A 22,672-nucleotide genomic window follows, 5' to 3' on the forward strand; every position below is an offset into this window, starting at 1 on the left:
CAGTTTCTTCAGTGTCATTATACCATACTACTGGCTACCCTGCATCCTTATTTACCACAGTTTCTTCAGTGTTCTTGTACCATACTACTGGCTACCCTGCATCCTTATTTACCACAGTTTCTTCAGTGTTATTATACCATACTACTGGCTACCCTGCATCCTTATTTACCACAGTTTCTTCAGTGTTATTGTACCATACTACTGGCTACCCTGCATCCTTATTTACCACAGTTTCTTCAGTGTTCTTGTACCATACTACTGGCTACCCTGCATCCTTATTTACCACAGTTTCTTCAGTGTTCTTGTACCATACTACTGGCTACCCTGCATCCTTATTTACCACAGTTTCTTCAGTGTTATTATACCATACTACTGGCTACCCTGCATCCTTATTTACCACAGTTTCTTCAGTGTTCTTGTACCATACTACTGGCTACCCTGCATCCTTATTTACCACAGTTTCTTCAGTGTTATTATACCATACTACTGGCTACCCTGCATCCTTATTTACCACAGTTTCTTCAGTGTTATTGTACCATACTACTGGCTACCCTGCATCCTTATTTACCACAGTTTCTTCAGTGTTCTTGTACCATACTACTGGCTACCCTGCATCCTTATTTACCACAGTTTCTTCAGTGTTCTTGTACCATAATGCCCAAACGTAACCCCTTGAATCCTGCTTTCTGTTAAATGCCTTTTTCTTAAACAAGTGCACTTGAAAAATACCCTCTAAATATGCATGAGTATAATCTATTAATTGCCATTGTTAACGGCGGGGAGGAGCATCATGACGTCCGAGGCTTCAAGTCAGGTAATGAATAGAAAGTTAATTTCTGCATGCCTATTTATATTTAAATCCATGGACTAATGTCCCAGAAAGGTTTCCTGAAATGTTATCAATAATTGAAGCATTCTTTTTAGGTCTGTCTAGACGGTCTGTGATCAACAGAAGAAGTGCTCTAAAAAGTTCTACCTCCCTACAGCATTTAATTGGGCAGTAGTTTTGAGCTTCTACTGAAAAGATAACTTTTATGGCTCTTTGTGTTGCTAGAAAACATATGGCCAACACAATAAGCCCGAGCTGATAATGGTGAAAAGATGTTGTCTGACATATTTACTGTGAAAACATGTTAAAGTGAATGTGCTCTTAAGGGGGGAGTGTTAATTATAACTTTTAAAGCCTATAGACTGGTGTTTTGTTACATGGGTTCTCTCAGATTAGCATTTTAAAAAATACATACCATTTTTATGTTTTATTCAGGACTCCAAATGCAAGCTTGACCAGCATCTGCTGTTAAGGTTGGGACTTCATTCATCGACTGACCAGGTGAACCTGAGTAATTGATTTTTGTCATCATAATATTTCATCATTAAATGTAGCTTTGTACTAAATTAGTTTGGGAATTCTCTGTGTGTTTATTTGTTATCTTTAGTGTTATTTTGGTGAAGAAAAAAAACTTTTTGTACACCTTTTATGAGGGAAGTCTGTCCCTTGAAGCAGAGCAACCAGGGTTAAGCCTAGGTTTTTTCACTGAAATCTGCTTTGAGCTAAAGCTTTTATCAATCTCAAACACTTCAGTTCACATAATTGGAGTGTTTCCAAGTGCAAAAAAAGTTATTTGGAAAGTGCTAAACCCATTTTAGTAATCAGTAAAGTTTTACTGCTGACCCCAAAAAATGGGCTTGCAAATGATATCGAATCACAATTTGGAAAGGGCGTGCTAGCAAATTGGGGTGGTAACTCATTCGCAAAGGAATGGGGCCAGTTTGGACCCCTTATTCCCCTTGCCGCTGATAGTGGCAGTATCAGGGGGAGTAGGCTCGTGCTATCCCTACCACCTCTCAGTGAAGTTGTTAAAAAATGAAGAAATCATTTTAAAATTTTTGTATTTCCGTTTCCTTTAAGGAAATCGGGTGGCCGCTTTAAAAACAAAACAAAAAGGGTTACATTTTTTAACACTGGGATCATAGTCTCCTGACACTTGCTGGCCAACATCCCTGTGACTGTACCCAATAGTCGAGGGGCCCAAATTGTGACCTGTCTAATTAATAATAATAATAATAATAATAATAAGGAATGTTGTTCTGGTCAATTTCAATTCAGCGTTTTGCGTTTTGCGAACACTTATTAGTTTGTAGGTCGGTTTGCAAAAAAAAGATGCTGGTCACAAAAAGAAGAATCACAAGATGTTTAATTTGTAGGTAATGATTTGTTGCTCTCCTCCGTACTTAAGAATTAAGTTTCCTGCAGCAAGGATGGTTCTTTTCTGTACATTCATCCGCTAAATTACAGTGGGGCTAAGGGCATAGCAATTTCTAGCAGATGTTGATATTTACACAAGTCTGTATCCCAGTGATTAGAGATTAAAAAGAGAACACATGTTGGAAAGCTAAAAAGTTGGCATGATGAGAACTGGTTAATCATTATTTACCATACTTAGTTTACCTAACTGTAATACAAAAACGTTACCGTCAGTGTGGGACAAAGAATGACATTTTGTTAGTCGAAAGATATGTACAAGAAATACAGTATGGACAAGTGAGAGAGCAGAAACCACATCATGCCAGCAATTCTTTCAATTGCCTCTGTGCTCGTTTTGTGCATTTAGCGCGTTGCCCCGTGATCTGTTCTGCAACTGCCCCTTAGGAGCACCTTGTTACAAGTCTATTAAGACCCCATTACAGCGGCTCATTCTTGCTCTAATGTGGTCATCTTAATTGCCCCACATGAAAGCCCAGTAATTGTCTTCATGCTCTAGCATATTTACTGGTCCATTACTTCAGTTAATAACCCAACAAGATGAGCTCACTAATTCCTTTGATCTGTTTTTTACATGGCTCATATGATCACCAAAACATTATCACTACTTGCCTCCACTATCCCTTCAGTTATGAAGCGGGATCATCGAGTTCAATGGCACTGTTGAGTAGGCCGAGTTTCCCTGTTCCTCATCACAACATGGCAGATTTTTAACTGACCTGTGAGATCAGCACATTAGACAACTCGTGAAGATTGCCTGCAAAAAGCCATCAGATCGTGAATTGCACCTGCGTGATTAACTGCGCAACTCCTTTCATGTGATTAATTTTTTAATCCTGCTCTCATAAAAATGATATAATGAATGGTCCACTTGTCATTGACTCATTTGTTGCTTTATGGAACTCTACCTGTATATTGTGATATGCATATGCTACCAGTTTTCACCAATGATGGAAATGGGGACTGGTCACATCAAGGAATTTGGCTAGGTCACCCCATGTAATCAAGTTGGAGAGACAATATTAATACTGAGATTAAAGTATAGTACTTTGACATGTTTGTTGTATGGAGCACGACCAACATCAGAAGTGACCTCTTTCTGCTGCAGTAAAAGTGTCAGTGAATTCTCTAGAAACTACTAAACCCTGAGGCTTATTGATATTGAAGATTGTAGACGAGTTCTTTCAAAGCTTTCTCAGTTGGACACAAGGTGCAATCGAATGAAGATGGGGTGGTAACTTAGGTTTAATTGGTGCTTTGTCAAGTCAGATGAAACTCGTATACAAGAATGAAGATTTCACTTAACAGAGCATCAATAGAAAATTCTTTCTTCCAGTAGAAATATAAAATGATATTGAATATTTAACCTTAATAGACATCTGCCATTTGCACAATGAACACACGCCAACCTTGAATGTGCACCAATGAAGCTAGGCCATTTTATTTACATTCCACTGAACCGTGTCACACTCGAAGTTAATTGGAATAGCTTCTTGGTTTTTCATGTCACTTCTAGATATAGACTGGTTTTGGAGAGTTGTACATGTTTCTCAATGTTGCTAAACTGCATCCCAGTTTTTAGGTAAGACCTGGAGATAGATTAAGATTTCTAACATTCATGTTGTCGCCCCCCCCCACCCCCCCCTGTCACCCTCACCCCCCCTCCCCCAACAAAAACATACATATGCCCACACAGGCTTTTTTGGTCAGCCCTTTTCATTCATTTGTCTGCTGAAATGTCAGGTCACCTTTAGTTTCTACCCACCTTAGCATGTAGCATGGGGCAGTCGGTCAGCACACTTCAGCCATTGGCTGTCTGTGAGTGACAGCGTATTGCTTGTGCACGGGTAAGTATCCACCTAAAAAGTAGTCAACTTCAGAGCTAGGGCTAGAGTGCTGGTCTCTGTTTTCATTTTATTATTTGAATTTATTTCTTGTGATGGATCATTCTTTGCATTTTTGGTTTATTTTCTGTCAACTTAGGCACACCATTCTTGAATTGCTGCATTTTTCTTTTTTCTAGTTTAAAATGGTTGTCTGTAGCATATTTTGGGGGAAAAAATGCGCCCTTGCCTAGGCAAGACCTATTGGCTTTGCCAATGTGTGTTTATTATGCCAGTTGCTGCATGGTTAATAGTTGTTGTGAAACAATTCCTAATATCCTTTTAATTTAAATTTAATTAACCTGCACTTAGTTTATTTTCGCCATCTTGAAAATTAATGTGCCATATTTTGTGGCAAAATATTTTGTTTATTTAGTACCTAAGCAAACTTTTAAGGGCTTATTGTCTTCTGATTCTCTGAGTTCAACGAATCGAGTGCAGTGCAACAGAGCCTAGAATACTTACCAAAATGGCTTCAGTCTACAAAACAGCATGACTACACAATTCTGAGTTTTTTCAAAATATATATATGTCCCGTCAATCCGTGACATCAATCGAGAGAAAAGAGCAAGCGATGGCTCCTTGAGTACAGACACCACGTAGGCCAACTATCCCCAAGAGTCAAAACACATCTAAAAATAGATGTCCATGTGCATCCAACTTGGTGAGCCGAGGGATCTGTGTTAACGGAAATGTGTTACTGTTCGTCGGAGTCATGCATTTGCCCGTTTTCTCTCCAAGTGCCATAAGCCTGGTACAAGTGTGACGCAGGTCCAAGGTGCTGTGTCCGTCTCGTGCTCAGCAAACAGTATATAGCCTAATAGACCCATGTGGGATTATCACGTGTGCTTTTAAAAGGTATTTAACACCCCCATTTTTAAATGGCCGTAAGGATTCACTACACAAATTTAAGTCTACATATTCCCACAGAGATCACGCCTTTCATGTAGCATTAATTTCCACACACCTGGTCCCTAACACACATTTACCCTTCCTGGCCTGTGGTTTTGAGTCCCAGGTCTTATAACAGGCAAATTATTTTATTGACCATTTCTAAAGTCGATTATGCACCCACAAGGTCTGTCTGTCCTGCCTGTAAATAGGTGTTTCAATATATGAGTACTTTAGCTGACTATCCTTACTAGTAGGTATGGACTGCATTGAGGTGTTCGGATTGCTGCCTAGGTCTCAGCATTTCAATAAATGTGTCCTCTGCCCAGAGTAGTACTTTAACCTCCAATTATGTGCTTGGGCCAAATACCTGGCGGCATGTGGGCCATGAGACATCGGTCTACCCAACTCCCAGGGCTTTAAGTGGGGGAAAAAAAACTGGGGGTGCTCTTAAAGGGGTGTGGCCTAAATCAAGATAACTAGCATTGTGTGCTTAAGAAAATCCTGAAGTCGCATCCAGCAAAGGATAATAAAATAGGCAAAAATTTACATTTATTAAGTATAAGCCATAAAATACCAAACACTTTAAAAAAAACATGTAAAAATGATTTACATTACTTAGAAATCTATTGCAGCATTTCCCAAAACCCTTGAAGATATTCACTGTGTATATTTTGCTTGGGTTTCTCACAACAATTTCTTCAGCAGACCTTCTACCTTTTGCCAGCCAACTCTTTACATACAGCTTTGCGTCAAATGTTTCAAATGGAGGACCATTGAGTTTTACCCATAAGCGTGAAGAAATGGTCTCTACAAGAAGAGAGGCCCTTGTTGGACTAGCAATTAAGTTCATTGCGCTGAAACCTCTCTTGCAATCCGCATTACTTGCTGGCAGGGTTTCCATGCAAACTACTAACTTTTTTAATGCTTCAGGGGTTTTCTTTCAACCAAAATCTTTGACAAGTCTAAAAGCTTGGATAGTATCTCTTGCTGCCAACAGGTGCACAGGATGGAAAGTGCCAACATGCCCAGAAATCAGGTGAGAAAGAGAATCCCTCCGTCTTTAGAGAACCAGGGAATGGGAGCAGAAGAGCAATGGGGAACTGGAGCCCACCTCCTTTGCACAGCTCTGTTTCAAGAGACAGCATCCCCTGTCTTGGTGTTATGGAGGAAAGCTGACTGGCTGTAGGACTGAGGGCATGTGCTGTACAGTTAATACTGGGCATATAACAAGGAATAGATTCCTTATGAAACAAGCCGTACTGGTGTCAGCAGTGAGTGGTACAACAGTGACCAGGGGGCGTGCCAGGAATCTTACTGAAGGACTCGGCGCACTGCTGCAAACACACTTGTAAGACCCGCCAAACAAAGTAGGCAAGAAGCAGCACTACAAAGGGGCATGGCAGGAGAGGTGCGAATGGTGAGCTAAGAAATCGAGAGGACGACAATGAGCAACTGTGAGGGCTGCCAACCAGATGTGAACTGAATTATAAACTGTAAAGCGAGGGCAGCTATTGGGCTAAAGTCCAGAAGAAGTCTTGAATATGGATCTCCTTCCAGTGGTGTAACAAAGGCCCCCTGCAACCTCACGATGCGGGGCTCCCCAAGCTCCTGAGTGTGGTCAGAGGGGGCCCCATCCAGGTACTTTGCAGGGGGACCCCCTCAAGTTTCGTTACGACACTGACACGTAAGTAGCAACAGGGCAAACTGTAAAGAGAAGGCAGGCCCCCCGGTAGCTCGTGTGATCATAATCTCTCCCCCTCTGCAAACTCTGGTTACCGGTTACCTTAGGATGTGAAGGGGGCTCTGCGGTCCGCGCTGATCTCCGGTGAAGCCGCTTTTGCCGGTGGGATGCGCCTCGGCCTCAGGTTCAGGCATCACCTTTCCTCGATGACGAGCGCGAGGGAACCCCGGTTGCTAGGGGACGCCTCACGCCTCTCCAGACGCAACGTAGCTCCGCCTGACGAACCTCTGCGTTGCTGGGCGAAATCCTCGTTGCTGTGACCAATCCGAGCGCGGCTCGGAAATGATGATCCCGGGCCGGTGGTGGTGAATACTGGCAGGGTGTTTTCAACGCTCCTTCTCAGAGTGGCAAACCCGGCCTCTGGCACACAACACGGCTCGAGCGACGGCGGTGGAGTCAATGTGCACACAGGGCTCGGGGGCCAAGCAGGTGCTCCAAAGTTCCTCAGCGGTGCGTTAATCTGCACACACACAGCGCGAGGGACTCGATCCTGGGGCAGATCACGTTTGAGGCAGAGCAGGCCTCACAACCTTACGCCCCAGCTGTGTGCTGATGAGCACACCAAGACAGATTTCACAGGGGGGCAGCTTCACGAAGGCACAGCGCAGAGACCCACACAGCAGCTGGACGGGTGGGTGCTGGAGAACTTTTGTATCCCTGAGTTCCCAGCTCTTCTTAGGACCCTGGAGACAGGCAGGCTTCAGAGGGGCAAAGCACACAGCACAGCTCCTCTTCAAGTTAGGGGGACACAGCAGACAGTCCCTTCCTCAGCAATCACAGCAACTGTAGGTCAGCTCCCAGACACTCAGCACGGATTCCTTCTTGATCACAAAGTTTCCTAATCTATTTTTACTGGGGCTTCAGTCCTAATTTTATACCCCAATAGTCTTTGTTCTTCTTGTGTGAGGGGTCCTGGACCCAATCTAAACCAGTTCTGGCTGCACTCTGCCAGTGCACCTCTTCTTCCTTTGTGAGTGTGGGCCAGGGCCATAAGACACACCACAGGAGGTGGAGCCAGCATTGTGGCAGGCAGGCACAGTCCTATTGAGACCCAGGTGCTACTCCTCCCACCACTCTACATGCAGATGGTTATATTCAGCCTTGTGCTGACTCAGCCAGCCTCCTGGAGCTCCCTCCAGCCCCTGTCACTCACAAACCAGACATTCAATACAAAACCAGGCAGAGGCACACAGAAAGGTTGAACAGGAAAATAGCCACCTTCTAAAAGTGCTATTTCCAGACTTAGAATTTAAAAACCATCTTTACTAAAGGATGTGTTATTACATTCTGAGTTCAGGGATACCAGATTCCATATGTCTATCTTGCCGTTATGGGAAGATATGCAGGTAAATATGTCACATAGCATTCCCCATGTTATCCTATGGGCAAAGATAGCCTTTCAATAGTGAAAAACGAAATTGGCAGTATTTCACTATCAAGACATGTTACCCACACTAGTAACACCAAACAAAAACCAGGACATCTGCTCACCCTACCGTTGACCTTTGAGGTCCGAAAATAGAGCCCCCTAGAGCCCCCTTTCGATGCTCCCCCAAAAAACTGGGGGGGGGGGGGGGGGGGCTCAGCCCCCCCACTTAAAGCCCTGCCAACCCCCATACTCAACACTAAACTATTTCAGCTGGTCATGTGTGCTTCATGTTCGTGCCTTACATGTTTTCTGAGCTTGCATGGAAGGCGGGCATCAATAGAAAAGCTGATTATCTTTAAGCCTTCTGATTGGCTGGGTCAATCTCCGCATTCCATGGATGCGATTCTGGATACAGCCTTGGAACCTCTGACACAATTAACTTAATCTAATGTGAGTATTGCTGCTCTAGACAGCATAATATGTACCTCATTATGTATTCAGATGAAAGACTTGTATATCCAAACGAATCACTATTTCATCGGTGTGAATTCCAGTGTGTGGTGACTGCACGCAGTTCATTCTTACTAGCCAGTGATATCAGCCTTGTATACTTCTGGACTAATGACCTTTCATCTTTCTGAATAATTTCCACCCCACAGCCCATTAATGCTAATGAACAAGTTACTTAACTTTCGTAAAGCTTTTTCTGGTGGGTACTCTACTAGCCGCAGATTCCTCACCTTTGCAATATCCCCAGGAGCTGGACTGAATCTGGAGAATTCTTCCAGCAATCCTCAAATTCTTCCAGCCCTGCTACTGCCAAGCCACTTTATCTTGCAGTCCCTGGATGCATAACATGGCATTTCTACCCAGTTCCAGCCCCATCAGAAAGGTGGGTCCTACATGTTGTTCAAAAGGGCTATACGCTTTCTCTTCTCACCAACCCACATTCCTCCCACACTGAAGCGACTCTGAGCAGCACTCTGCAATCCTGAAGCAGGAAGTCAACATTTTGTTGTTCAGAGATGCCATCGAAAGGGTGCCAGACTCGGAGAAAGGGCAAAGATGCTATTTGCGATATTTCCTCATTCTGCGAAGGATGGGGACCCCACACCTACTATTCTAACTTCCTCCCACTGAACACCTTTCTGAGAAAGGATAGATTAAAAATGCTTTCTGGCTTGGCTCCTGTCTGCTTTGGATGCAGGGGATGGAATGGCGTCCTTAAGCTTGCAAGGCACCCATTTTCATATACCCATCCTGCAGTCCTACAGGGGTTGTCTGCGGTTCAAGGGAGGCCAGGAACAGTTTTGGTGTATTGTGCTCCCATTCAGCCCGGACTCTGACCCTCAGGTATTCGTAAAAGTGTTGAAGTTTTATTAATGGTTGCTGCCCATACTCTGAGGTCTTGGGTACGTTTATTCCCGTACCTTGTAGACTTGTTGATCAAGGCTGGCTCGCTGCAGTTAGTTGTAGACCACCTCCTGCAGATGTCCTGACATCGGCGCCCTTTACCATCAATGAGTAGGAGTCCTAGCTGAGCCCCATACAGATTATTCCATTGATTTTGGCGAATCTAGACATTGTGATGTTCAAAGCTTTTCCTCCGCTGCGGGAGTCCAGAATATTTAGGATATGGTCCAGATGTTTCAGGAACAGACTTGAGTTTTGATGAGGCTAACTCTGACACTTCTTGGCCTACTGGTCTTGAGTATCCTGCTCATGCTGAATGCTAGGTGACACATGCAGGCCTTGCATTTGAATTCAGGTCGCAGTAAACCCAGCATTAGGGCTTCCTCTCTGACTCCTTTCAGATCCTCAAGGAGGCAGCGGAAATCTGCAACGGTGGCTGGTAGATACCAACTTGACCTATGGCAGCTCCCACCCAGAGTTCTTGGTGATGGCAGACACATCACTGCTGGGTTGCGGTGGCATCTGAGAGAGGTGGAGGCCAAATGCCGCTGGTTTCCAGTGGAGAGCCAACTGTCTTGTGGAGCTTTGGATAATCAGTCTGACCCTTCGTACCCCATCCATTATAGGAAGGCAGGTGCAGTTCCTCACGGGCAACACCACTGCTATGTGATACGGCAACAAGCAGAACAGAGTGGGTCCTATATCCCATGTCAGGAGGCCATGTGCCTCTAGAGGTGACTGGGCCATCAAAAGATCTTCTTGATTGCCAACCCCCAAGCAGGCTCCGTGAAAGCCAGAGTGGATTAACTGAGCAGGCGTTGTCTTGCAGTTTATGTGTGGTGTCTGCATCCTGAGGTGGGGAAGTTAGTCTTTAAGCAGTGGAGCATTCCCTGCCTTGTATCTGTTTGGCACCATTGAACCTGCAGTATCAACAATTCGGGTATTGGAGTTTCCTCCACGATGCTGGTTAGGAGATGGATTCTATCTGGAATGGAAGGATGGCCTCCTGTACACTTTTCCACTCCTGTCTCTTCTGCTTTGGGATCTGAGAAAGATCAATGCAGATCAAGCGCAAGACATTCTCATTGCCTGGACGGGGCCAAGAGAAAGAGTCACCCAGAGCTCCTGAGCCTCAGTATTTGTCCTCCGATCAGGTTTCTATTTCATGGGGACCTGCTCTCTCAGTAGTAGTTATATAAAGGTGGGTGACCCAATATATCCTTGCGAGCTTGGGCTTCAATTTCAATATAATAAGGTGCTGACAAGGGGTTTTGTTTAATAATATCTAAGTAGCAGGTGATTGGTCAATCTATGATTGAATTTTTATGACCAACTTAATTGAATTAAGACCTGTTATTGAAACCAATTGTGTCACTTTAAATTTTGACAAAGTGGTAAATACTCTACAGAGAAAAAAGCTACACGGGAAATGGATTTTAAAGAAATATTGTTTTATATAAAGTTTTTATCATCAAGAATACAGTTTTGTAAAAACAAATCAACAGTTGACAAATGGACAAGAAATTAATAAATTCTTCTTTAGATCCACTTGTGTTGTGTTCCACTCTGTATAAATAAATGACAGCTTGTCTTGTTAAATATATACAAAGATATCGCTGTCCAAAACAAATCTAAATCAAAAGATGTGGACAAGTAAGTCGACGTAAGTAAGTGGCGTAGTCTCGCGAGAATTCTCGCGAGACTACGCCAGTTTGGACGAAGTTTTCCTTTACATCAAACATTTACTGTTGATGTGTATTGGGCGTGTTGGATCGTTCCTCTTCGCTTAGCCTTTCTTCACCAAAAGAAGGTGAATTAAAAGTATTGGTCCCACACAGTCCCAAACGAATCACATTGGTGGTGACGACGACTGGAAACAGAGTGGGTCACAATCCTGAAAAGATTGAAGGTCCTGAAGATAGCCTTAAGGATTCTTAACAAACATAAGGCTGAAACGTCGACTTACTTGTCCACATCTTTTGATTTAGATTTGTTTTGGACAGCGATATCTTTATATATTTAACAAGACAAGCTGTCATTTATTTATATAGAGTGGAACACAACACAAGTGGATCTAAAGAAGAATTTATTAATTTCTTGTCCATTTGTCAACTGTTGATTTGTTTTTACAAAACTGTACCCTTGATGATGAAAACTTTATATAAAACGATATTTCTTTAAAATCCATTTCCCATGTAGCTTTTTTCACTGTAGAGTATTTACCACTTTGTCAAAATTGAAAGTGACACAAATGGTTTCAATAACCGGTCTTAATTCAATTAAGTTGGTCATAAAAATTCAATCATAGATTGACCAATCACTCTCAGTAGTAGGGCAGCGTCCTGCACCACAGTCTCCACAGCCTACACCTCCAAGCCAAATGTGTTTGACTTGCTAACCAAAGTGATTGATGTCATCGTAGAGGCAAGGAGCCCTTCCTCAAAGTTGAATTATGCTGCGAGCTAGAAAAAATTGTTGTTGGGTGTGGTTCTCAACACACTGACACCTTACAAGCCAACCATTCCAATGTTCTTTGCTTTGTTCTTTCATTAACCCAGCAAGGTCTTGCAGTGGGCACAGTGAATTATTATTCATTGTCCCTTTGATATTTCTTTATTTGCCTGACCAACCATCTTTAATTTGCCAGTAGTGATACGTTTTATAAAATGTTTGACACATGTTTTTCCCTCAAACCGTTTGTGTTGCCTCATTAGGAGCTGAACTTTGTCTTGACATTTCGCTTTGAAGCCCTTTGTGGATATATACAGCTGTTCCTTATGACTCTTCACGCTGAAAACTGTCTTCCTCATTCAGGTTATGTCTGCACGTCCTGTGAGTACATTTCTGATGCGCTCGGTGCAACCACCTGACACCGCCTCCTTTCCAGACAATCTGGTATTGAGGACCAGGGCGACCTTTAAACCAAAGCTGGTGACTCCCTTCCACATTGGCCAATCAATTACTCTGCCAGCATTTTTTCCCCTACCTCACTCCTCGATAGAGGAGGAAAAGTTTCATCAACTCGACCATAAACTAACTCTGAGCTTTTACATCCGTATGATGCCTATGATACGAGGGCTATCTGTTCTAGACATCTGCCAGGTTTCTATGTGGGTTTGGTGCATATGTTGAGGAAATGACTGCCTTGTTTCAAGTGGAAAGGCCACTTCACCCTCTGTTCTATTGGACTTTTTGCTCTCCTTTTCAGCCCCTCCTCCTTTTGGGCATACTGCTATTGTATCTATCTTAACTATCATAATGATCAGGATTCTGTGGTTAGTCGTATCGATCATAAGAACACGTTTTTGCAGGATACTCTACCTAGCTCTGCTTTACATTGGAAATAGATTCTAAGTTAGGAATCTGTCTCAGGCAGTTTGTTCTGCACTCAACGGCTGAGGGTGTGGAAGCAGAACAATGTAAGAAATTGACACAGGCATTCATGGGTGGGGCTTATATGTGGTACTGCTCTGTGACTTATGGGGTGGCATGACGCCACCGTGGAGCCATACAGCGCACCTACATGTAGGAGCATTGCTGGAAGAATTCTCTGTATCTAGTCTGGCAACTGGGCATATTTTTTGAGTAATTTGCAGTTAGAAGTATCCATCAGAAGCGAATTGTATGGAGGCCTCTTAAGGAAGCATCCTCTTTTTATTATGGAATACATCACTAACTTCTACTTGTGCCCTTCAGGAGTGTTCACAGTAGCTGATCAATATTTAGAGCCTTCATGCCGTGGCTATAGATTTAGATCTAGCGCCTTTTCAATATTCTGTGCTGAAACTGGTTGATGCCACTAAGAAAAAAACTCCTAAATAGTAACAAACATGAGCCTTGGATTGTGTCGCCGGAAACGATGCGTTGACTTTACACAACAAACAAAATCACCATAGCCCAATTTATTTTAAAGGTGAACCTTACGTTCTGGTATTGAGAAAAATAATCACCAAAAAGTTAAAAATATGAACAGCAGCTACATGATAATGTAATGACCTTCTCTTGTAGCAGCGTTAAGTGGAATCTGATCACTCCTAGTTCTTAGTTTATATTTCAGATGTGAAAAGGGCACCATATCCAGCTTGTTCTTTCCTTTGGTTTTTCTCTCAAGGCGGTGTTTTGATCATCTACCACACGATTCACAAAGTTCCATTACATAGACGGGAAAATCAAACTCCAGAAGTTGCTTACCTATAGAATGATTTAATTTGTTATTTTGTTGTGTTGGAATTCAAATTACGCAAACTGAACAATTATAACAATACCCTTGTGGTTTGAAGAAATTGACACACAAATCTGACTGCAGCGTAGGGGCGGCTCCTTCGCTAAGGCGGAAGTGTGTTGCCCCACTGCCTTTCAGCTCTGCAATAAAGGAAACAAAAATGATAACACAAGGATATTATCATTTTATTTTTCCATGCTGGGGCAGTGGTGTGGGTTTGGGGCGGGGCTAGGCTGGGCAGCGCATAAAGAGGACTGGTGGCACTCTCTAGGTGCCCATGACTGTTTGGTCGGCAGTCTCTGGTTGGGTGGAGAGCATGCCCAGGCTCCCATTCTTTCTCTGAGCGCTGAGCCACGGCTCTCCGACCAATCACAACTCTGCATTGCTGCGTTTTGATTGACTTAGAGAGCCTGGGTGCTTCCTGTTAGCAGAGAAGCCAGGAAGAGGACAGAGAGGGCGGAGGCGTCCAGTCGGCAGGTAAGTGATCTTATTTTTTTACACCCTCCCTCCCTGGCCCACTAACGATTTGCGGGAGATGCGGCCACTGCTGCAGAGGTAGCACCACTAGCAGGCTATTTGTCCAGGCATAATTTCATTTCTCCCCTTTCTGTCTTTCCCCATTTCTTTTTTTTCTAGCTTTAAAAAAAAAAAAAGTTTTTATTAGTTTCATAGTGTACAGCATATAACAATGCATATTCAACACCAGTAACTAAATTATTCTCATCAATATAACAAATGCAGCGCTCTTCTACATATTCATCTACTCTATGAAGATGTCACTGTTTTCATGTCCATTCAATTTGCCTCTGACAGTTGCAGTCTATTATATAATCCAACATATAACACCAGTTTGTTACTTATATCAAGTATAATTGCAAGTACTGCTTCTACGTCCACTCAGGCGATGTACAGGTAGACAATGTTATGCCTCCTCCACTTTTTGTTCCAATAGTGCACAGACGCAGCCTGGCAAGGCCATCTATCTGTCGTCCTGAGAGTTATCTAAACCAGAGTGAGGGGTGCCATTCTCAATAGGGAATGCTTGCAGGTATGTTTTCAGAGGTTGACAGATATTTTTGGGCCTGGAGACAGGGGGTTGAAGCGAGGCATATATGTCACTTGAGGTATCGCAATCGATCAGGTCTCGTGTCCATTGTTTGGTTATGGGGCAGGAGAGCGCTCCCCAGTGTAGGGGAACTGGCTGTTAGCCAGCAGTGATGCAATGGCTGTGTATCATCGGGCTCCCTTTGGTAATGGGAGGACGTAGCCCAGTAGGGCAACTAATGGAGAACGTTCGATAGTAGCCTTTATCATAAAAGATACAATACATAACACCTCCCAACTATTATTTGAGATTCAAAAAGAAATCTATATATTGTTGAGCGTCCATAAAAATATTATTACGAGAACTACATCTCCTAATCATGCTAAGTGAGAGAAAGGTTATTAGACACCCGCCAGTGCTTAATTTGTAATAAAATTAGTGCCAGGGCCCTCGTCAGGAGCCCATTGGAACTTGCATTAGCCATTGTCCCTGACAGCACTCTCAGTGACCGTACCAATATAACTACCAACCATCACAGTCCCACAAATGTGACAATTCTGAATATTCCAGACCCCCAAAGCTAGAACAGTAGCTTGGGCTGCAGGCTTTAGTCATTTTAATGTATATTTAATTAATAAACAACTGTTGGTGTGCTGATCTCTAAATTAGACAAACAGCGCCCCATGTGTCAGACTATAATAAGTGCCGGGCCGACCGCAAACCACCAGCTCAAATTAAGCGCTGCCTAACACCCACTCATCCCTTTAATTTCCGTTAAGTAAGGTTGCCAGTGTCTGTAATCAACGTCAAACCTAATCATGCATAATCAGAAAATGTGCCATTCCACTGGATGACTGTAGTCCGGTTTCTACTCCCATTATAGACTTGAGTGAGACTCAACTGAGGTGGTTGCATCTTAATCAACTGCCTCAGCTCTTCACTCAATGCAAGACCGTAACTTATTTTATTCTTGAGAGTTCTCTAAGTTTGGAGCGATGTTGTCCTACTGTCTACTTCTGATTATCCAACCGATATCCGAGGACCCATCAAGGCCCGCCTTCTACGTACAGATGATAGCAAGCATTTCTGTTCCAGCTCACGCGGTTCCTGGCTGTTTCACTGACATTACCAGCGCTATGAGTGGTTTGGAGATAGTAGGTTACCCCCATTTCCCTGGGAGCAGCCTCTAGCTTCCAGGACACAAACTGTGTTTGCTTGTTAGTATACGGAAACCACCATTTATTTGCACACCAGATTTTCTTTTTTCCTTACTAAATTCCACTTTTTAGGAGAGCTCGGCCATCTCCGCCTCTTGCAATCAAGAGTTCGTGTGATCAGATTCTTGGTTTAATTTGTAAGTTTCACTTACTCTGTTGGTTGGAAAAAGGGTATTTTTTAAATATCCTGATCAATGCTTCCTTTTTGGCACATGCGTCAACAGTCCTAATGCTATCAGAGCTCACCATGTTTGGAATTCTCGTTAAGCCATCAAGAGTAGCTCTGAATTAGTGCCATCATAACCAAAAATCCTGAAATGTATACTTACAAGCAGGGCTAGAAGGCCACCTGCAGGAAATATGTTCAGCAGCCAGCACAAGCAAACCTTACTGCACTGGGTATTGTCTTTGGTGCCGAAAAGTTGCTCTGTCGCTTTTGGCCTACCCTTGTTACACCCATAAGCACCTTTGGGGTACTTTGTATAGATGCATCTGGTAGACTTGATACCAGTGTAGAGGGCCTGTGCGCCTTGAAACAGAAACACGTGTGGATTGAGTGGAGTGTACAGAACCGAGACCGCAAGTGAAGCCCAATGGGCTGAGACCAGACAAGTGATCTGAAGGTGCATAACTTGGCAGGAGGATCTCCTAGACTAGGGTTCTCCAAAGTTGGTCCTTGAGGGCCGGATCCATTCCAGATGTTTAGCATGTCCCCATTTAGATAAATAGTTATCTTAATACCCTGGCTAAGGCTTTAACCTGTTTACCGCGGTGAATATTTTGCCGCAGTGCGGGCGTTCGACGGAGTAGGCGGGGCTGCGTCGTCCGTTCGCAGCACCAGGGAGCTAGTGCTCGCGACGGCCGACGGGAGCACGGAAGGGGTTAAATGGGATGAAAAAACTGGGTGGCCTCTTAAAGGGGCGTGACTATTGTAATTAAGGGCATGGCTTAAAACATGTCAGAAAAATCTATGCTTAGCTTAGTGTGCCTCCTGACTGGTATTTTGCTGCTTCTGTCATTGCTTCCAGATATATAATACAAGTAACGTTACACCTACAGCAGGCCAAAACTATTAGCTTTGTCAGTGGTTAGTTGCATAAGCAACAACTATGACTTTGTTGGATATAATATAACAATCTTTCATTTCTGAAATGATGCGACTCTGAAAGAACTGTAACGCGTCTCTTTGAAGTTACATCAAAATCAGTGAAGGCTGGCGCTGCTGCAAATGTAAGATTCTTTCCCCACCCTGAGGGTGAGGGCAACAATGGAGAGCCCAACAGGGACCCAACTCGACACCTGCTTTTTAGAACTGCTGAGGCCCATCACGCGGGACCCGGCCCACTTAAAGCCCTGAATCTGGCATCGATCCGGCCCTCCGGGACCGACTTTAGAGAACCCTGCCCTAGGTTGCAAGAGGTGGGGGTTCGTCCCTGCGCTTTGCTGGCGGTTCCAGGTGGAAAGCAAGTTTCCCGTGGTCTGTGCCCCTCCTATCTTGCTGTGCAGTTTATCGCCTTATCCAGACCCCCTCCTCTTCCGCCGCCTCCGCACATGGCCTCGGCGATCCGACTCGGGCTAACACTACAATTCGTTCCCCCTGCCTCTGGGCGCTGGCGCCGGATGCTCGCTTCCCTCCAGAAGTAGATTAATCAGTGGCTTCACGAAGCGTGGCGAGACTCATTTGAGAGGGTAGAGGAGTTGTGCATTGCCAGCCAACATCACCGTTTAAAAAGTATGAGAAAGTGCCCCTTGCAGCCTTTCTAAACGCTGCCATGAAATAATGTTATGTCATGCGCTGGCTGCGATCTGTCATATCCGATCTGCGCCTCGGCAGAGCTGTCATGGCGCATCAGCGCACCTGCCAGACATGAAGCATGCGTGACCTTCGGCGCCTGCCCCAGTACAGCGCCCAGTGTGGGGAGTGACGATCGACGCTCCTCCCTCCGCACAGGCCTGTCTCGTGCTGGGAGGGCAGAGAGGGCAGATACTGCCTGCCACGTGAAGCCTGCAGCTCCCCAGCACAGCGCCCAGTGTGGGGAGTGACTGGGCCTGCCTGCAGTAGAGGGTCTGTGGACCTGGCTTTTCAGACCTGTTCCAGGTGTATTGCTGCAGGCCGACCTCCAGCTCTTTAAACTCAGCGTTCAAACACACACCGGCTTTTAGTCTCCCCGGCTAATAAGCTCATTGTAGACTTTGTGATGTCCCAAGGGTTTAGCAGGAACGTAAAAAGTATAGTACATTTCATATATATCAAGTATAGTATTTAATATATATATCAAGTATAGTATTTCATATATATCGCGTGCCTCCTACTAGAAGGCACTTCAGGATTCAAGACACTGGATGTTAAAAAGAGAAGCTACATTTTCCGGGTTCTTCACAGGGTTGTGCCCTATGAAAACACCTACAGTTTTTGAAACTGTGTCTGTGACGTAAATAGGGCACAAGTCCCCCAAAAAAGTAGTGGGGGACTAACCAAGTTAGGCAATATGCAAGTGACATCATGGCGTGTGGCGTAGCACGTGGCATCACGCCCCAGGACCTCACAAGAAGTGACATCACAAGAAATGACATCAGATCTTAAGACCTCACACTTATGTTTAGCAGGTCTATCGTGAGGACATTTGAGCGTAGCACAATATTTAACAAATGAGATTTTGCGTTGGGGTTGTGCCGAAAGAATGACACAACCCCAGCGCATAATCTGGGTCTCAGTTTATACATTTATATTTGAAAACCCTGCCACAAAAAAAATGGCAACAAGGAGAAACGTGGTAGTAAATCCTATCTGCTTAATTGATAGCAAAGTCCACAATTAAAAAAATCTGATGGTTTTAAGGCCCCTGCTGCAGAGCTCGTTGTGTGCCCAGTAAATCTCAGGGAATAATAATGATGGTAAAATAACTCTGGAGGTTATCATATTTGCTGGAGAGACCGGTGTTTTGCTGGTCCCAACATTGAATCAAAGTAGCAGAGGGTTAATATGTCTCCTGCAAAGCACATTATGTAACATGCTGATGACAGATTTTTACTTTATGTAAATGGGTAAGGGTGTTACTGCTTTTAAGACGGAGATCTTTTTGTTACTTGCAGTCATTAATTGTAATCCTTCTAATATAGCACAGTGAGCTAAACGGTATATGTGGCTCCTACACCTTGTAACCCTCACTGTCTTATGTAACACATCTTGTACATGTATTTACACACTTACGTGATTTATTGTCAATGTATAATGTGTACATGTGACATAAAGCACTCTGACACCCGGCAACGGGATGAGTAGCACTATAGCGCTATAAAACAAATAAAAAACATGGTGTTTAAATTATTTGTGTAAATACAAGGACAGAACAACACATCTGACATTCCAATAGTGTATTAATATATTTTACATACAGGGACTGAACAAAGTCAAAAGCATGCCTCTCTGAGTTTCCCCTCTATTGCTTTCAGCCAGGATACTCCAACTAAAAGAGGCCAGATAGCCCCTTAACTTCAGCCTTTGGTTTGGGCTCAGCTTAAAACTGATAAGCCTCCTCTCCGCCTGCACGTTGCTGCTCGGAACATAGGCAGACAACAACCCCTGTGCACCCTCGACTTGTGCCCTCGCCGTAAATGTATGGTTTGTGAAAAAAGTAAATAAAACCTTCTAATGACAAAGAAAGGACATTGTTCTTTCAAGTCTTTTTGAGTTATGTTTAAGTACTTTAATAGTGTTTTAACTTGTTACATTTGTTTAGTAAAAATCCACAAATTATGCAGCAAGCGTACGTGATGTGTCAAATGCAACAAATTCATATTTACTTAGAAAAAGCTGCAGCCACATAATTAGTATTTTTCAGTGACATTGCTTAGATTTAATTTCAGAATCAGCTACAATAATTTGCACACTCTTATGATACCAACAATTTTTTTTGTGTCCGCTGCATCTGGGTGAGAACATTTGGCCTTTTATTTCATTTGGATCTTCTATTTTATAAGGACTATAATTGGCCATAAAGAAATCCATTACAGGGTATAAACACTTCATTTCTGTCTGAAATGGGGTTATTAGTTTTGGAAGCGGTTACTCCTACCAACTTCATGAGCACAAGCTGGTTAGGTGTAAACATAATTATTCGAGAATCTCTGCCCTGTCCCTGGTACTATGGCTCCAGCAGCAAGCAATTCCCCAGAGAAACGATTGCGATATCGAGGCACAACTAATCATTCTAAAGTCAAGAAAACGTCTCTTAGACATTGAGTTATGGTTTGACTGGGGTATGAGCCCTAGTCAAGCAGCAACCACAATATTAGGGGAAAAAGCAATCAAACCCTAAATTAACCTGTGTTCAACCTCTGGTAGCTTAGCATAGGGCAGTCAGGCTTAACTTAGAGGCAATGTGTAAAGTATTTGTTCAACACTTCAAACCGTAAACAAGTGAAACCACTACACATAGATTCCACACAAGGTTAGAAAAATAGAGCTTAATTTAATAAATGAAACAAGATCAAAATGACGAAAAGACAATAAGTAGAACATGAGATATTGAACAAGCTTTTAGGGAAAAATAGTGCCTAGAAAGTGCTATTCGGGCGATCTGGTCGCACCAGACCGGGACAAAGTCAAAAGTTCAGACTGACCAAGACGGAGCGCAGGCCGGATACAGGGACCCAGTGAGACCCGCTGAACAAAAGTACCTTAATCTTGGGTGAGTCAATATCGAGGATGCATTGTACAGTAGAGGTGATGAGTCGGTGCAGATCCACACAGTGGTGGTGATGCGCTGGTCCTGATTCGCTTAGCAACGGTGATGCGTTGGCTCCGATGAACTGCGATGCAGCGGTTCGTTGTTGGGGCTGTCATTGACGAAGGTGTAAGGACCTTGTGCCGGGAAGAGTGTCATGCAGTGGTAGTTCCGAAGGTGATGCATTGGGTCTGATCCACGCCGCAGCGGTGATTCATCGGTGTGGATCTGCACAGCAGAGGCAATGCACCATTTCTGATTTGCGCAGCAGAGGATATGCATTGATTCTGATCCACGCAACAGTGGTGATGCATTGGTTTGGCAGTGGATGCGTCTATTACTCTGGAAAAATCGCCTTAGGCCCACTTCCAAGGGTCCAGGACTGAGGGGGCACCACTTGGCAGGCCAGACTCACAGATGGCAGAGTCCAGGTGCAGAAACAGGGTTGTTGGAAGCCTTTATGTCCCTGAGACTTTGGAGCAGGAGGTCAGCCAGCTAGCCCTAGGAGTCACTCTGGGTTCAGGTGCTTCAGACAGGAGAGTAGCAGGCCAGCACAGCAAAGCAGGAGTCCAGCACAGTGGCAGACCCTTCAGCAGCACATCTGTCCTCTTTCCTGGCAATGTCTTCACAAGTCCAGACGTTTACCGAAATGCTGGTGTCTGAGGTCCAGTACTTATACCCAGTTGTGCCTTTTGAAGCGGGTGAGACTTTAAAGACATGCCTTTAAAGTGCACAGAGGTTCTCCTTTCCTGCCCAGGCTCCAGACTAATTACAGGCAGTATGCAGCCCTTGGTTTGAGGACAGAACACAGCCTATACAGGTGAAAGTGAGGCAGGGTCCATCGCCTCCCTCCCATCCTGCCAGGATGGCCAATCGGGTCACACCTAAGCTTCCATTGTGAGTGGCTGTCTAGAGGGACTACACAAATCCCAACTGTCATCCACCCCAGACATGTGATCAGAGACATTGCAGCAGTCACCAAATGGCTAAAGTGCTAAAATGCAACCTTTCTAAAAAAGTAACATTTTCAGAACTGCAATTTAAAAATCCGACTTCACCATATGTTTGGATTTTAAATTGTGATTGCAGAGATACCAAGCTTGGAAAGTCTATCTATTCACATTTGGAATTACACTTAGACAATGGCATTATGTAATCCAAATGTTATCCTATGGGAGAGATAGGCCTTGTAGTAGTAAACATTTAATTTTAGAGTTTTTTACTATCTTGTTGAAAGACCTTTTGTGTACAGTACCAATGCTTACAATGGGTTTTTGGTCAGTGTCCTGCCTATCATTGGTTGGATTACTTGCCAAACTAGTTTGCTTGATTCCTGTTCAATGATTTCCGTCCTGTCTTCAGCTTCTCTACCATTCTTTAAATTGGATAACTTGTATTCTTCCAGTGCTTATGTTCTGGATACTCCTTTTTTCTTTCAACATTCAATCGGAGTGCATGTGTTTTTTTTTTTTTGCTTTCTCCCTGTTTGCTGCTTCCGTGCTCTCCTTGTTGCTCTTTCCTTTCCCTCCTCCTCCCCAGCTTATCCCTACCTTCCTCTACCTCTCCCACGCCCTGTTTGGATGTTTTTGGCTCCTGCCCCTTCCAGCACTTCTGTTGTTGCCTCACCTCTTTGCTTGGCATTGATGCTTCTTCACTCCTCTTGCTGACGTTCACTTCTTCATCCCGCAGAAACAATAATTTTTATTTGTCTCGCTTAGTAGTGCAGCTTTCGCCAGTCCTTATGTGATGAACAGAGGGCGACTGATAGAGGATGTGGCTTTACGGCCAGAATATACGACTTTGAATCTGGGGAACCAGGTTTGAGTCTTGGCATTGGCCAAAACCCTGTGATTCGGGAAAAATCACTTAATCACTTGGTGCCTAAAAAAATGTGGCCT

The 22,672-nt window shown here is 43.9% G+C and overlaps 1 protein-coding gene across 3 annotated transcripts in view; it reads left to right on the plus strand.

Moving 5' to 3' along the window:
• TSNARE1 (t-SNARE domain containing 1) overlaps window positions 1-22,672 on the plus strand; it is a 1,194,676-nt gene that overhangs the window by 320,553 nt on the left and 851,451 nt on the right. For all 3 annotated transcript variants that reach the window (XM_078686668.1, XM_078686667.1, XM_078686669.1), the window contains one exon: window positions 1,265-1,330. The gene's annotated coding sequence lies outside the window, so the exon portion shown is untranslated. The remainder of the gene's footprint in view (window positions 1-1,264; window positions 1,331-22,672) is intronic.

The sequence above is a fragment of the Lissotriton helveticus genome, chromosome 4_1, assembly GCF_964261635.1.
Source record: "Lissotriton helveticus chromosome 4_1, aLisHel1.1, whole genome shotgun sequence".
Classification (NCBI taxonomy): Eukaryota; Metazoa; Chordata; class Amphibia; order Caudata; family Salamandridae; genus Lissotriton; species Lissotriton helveticus.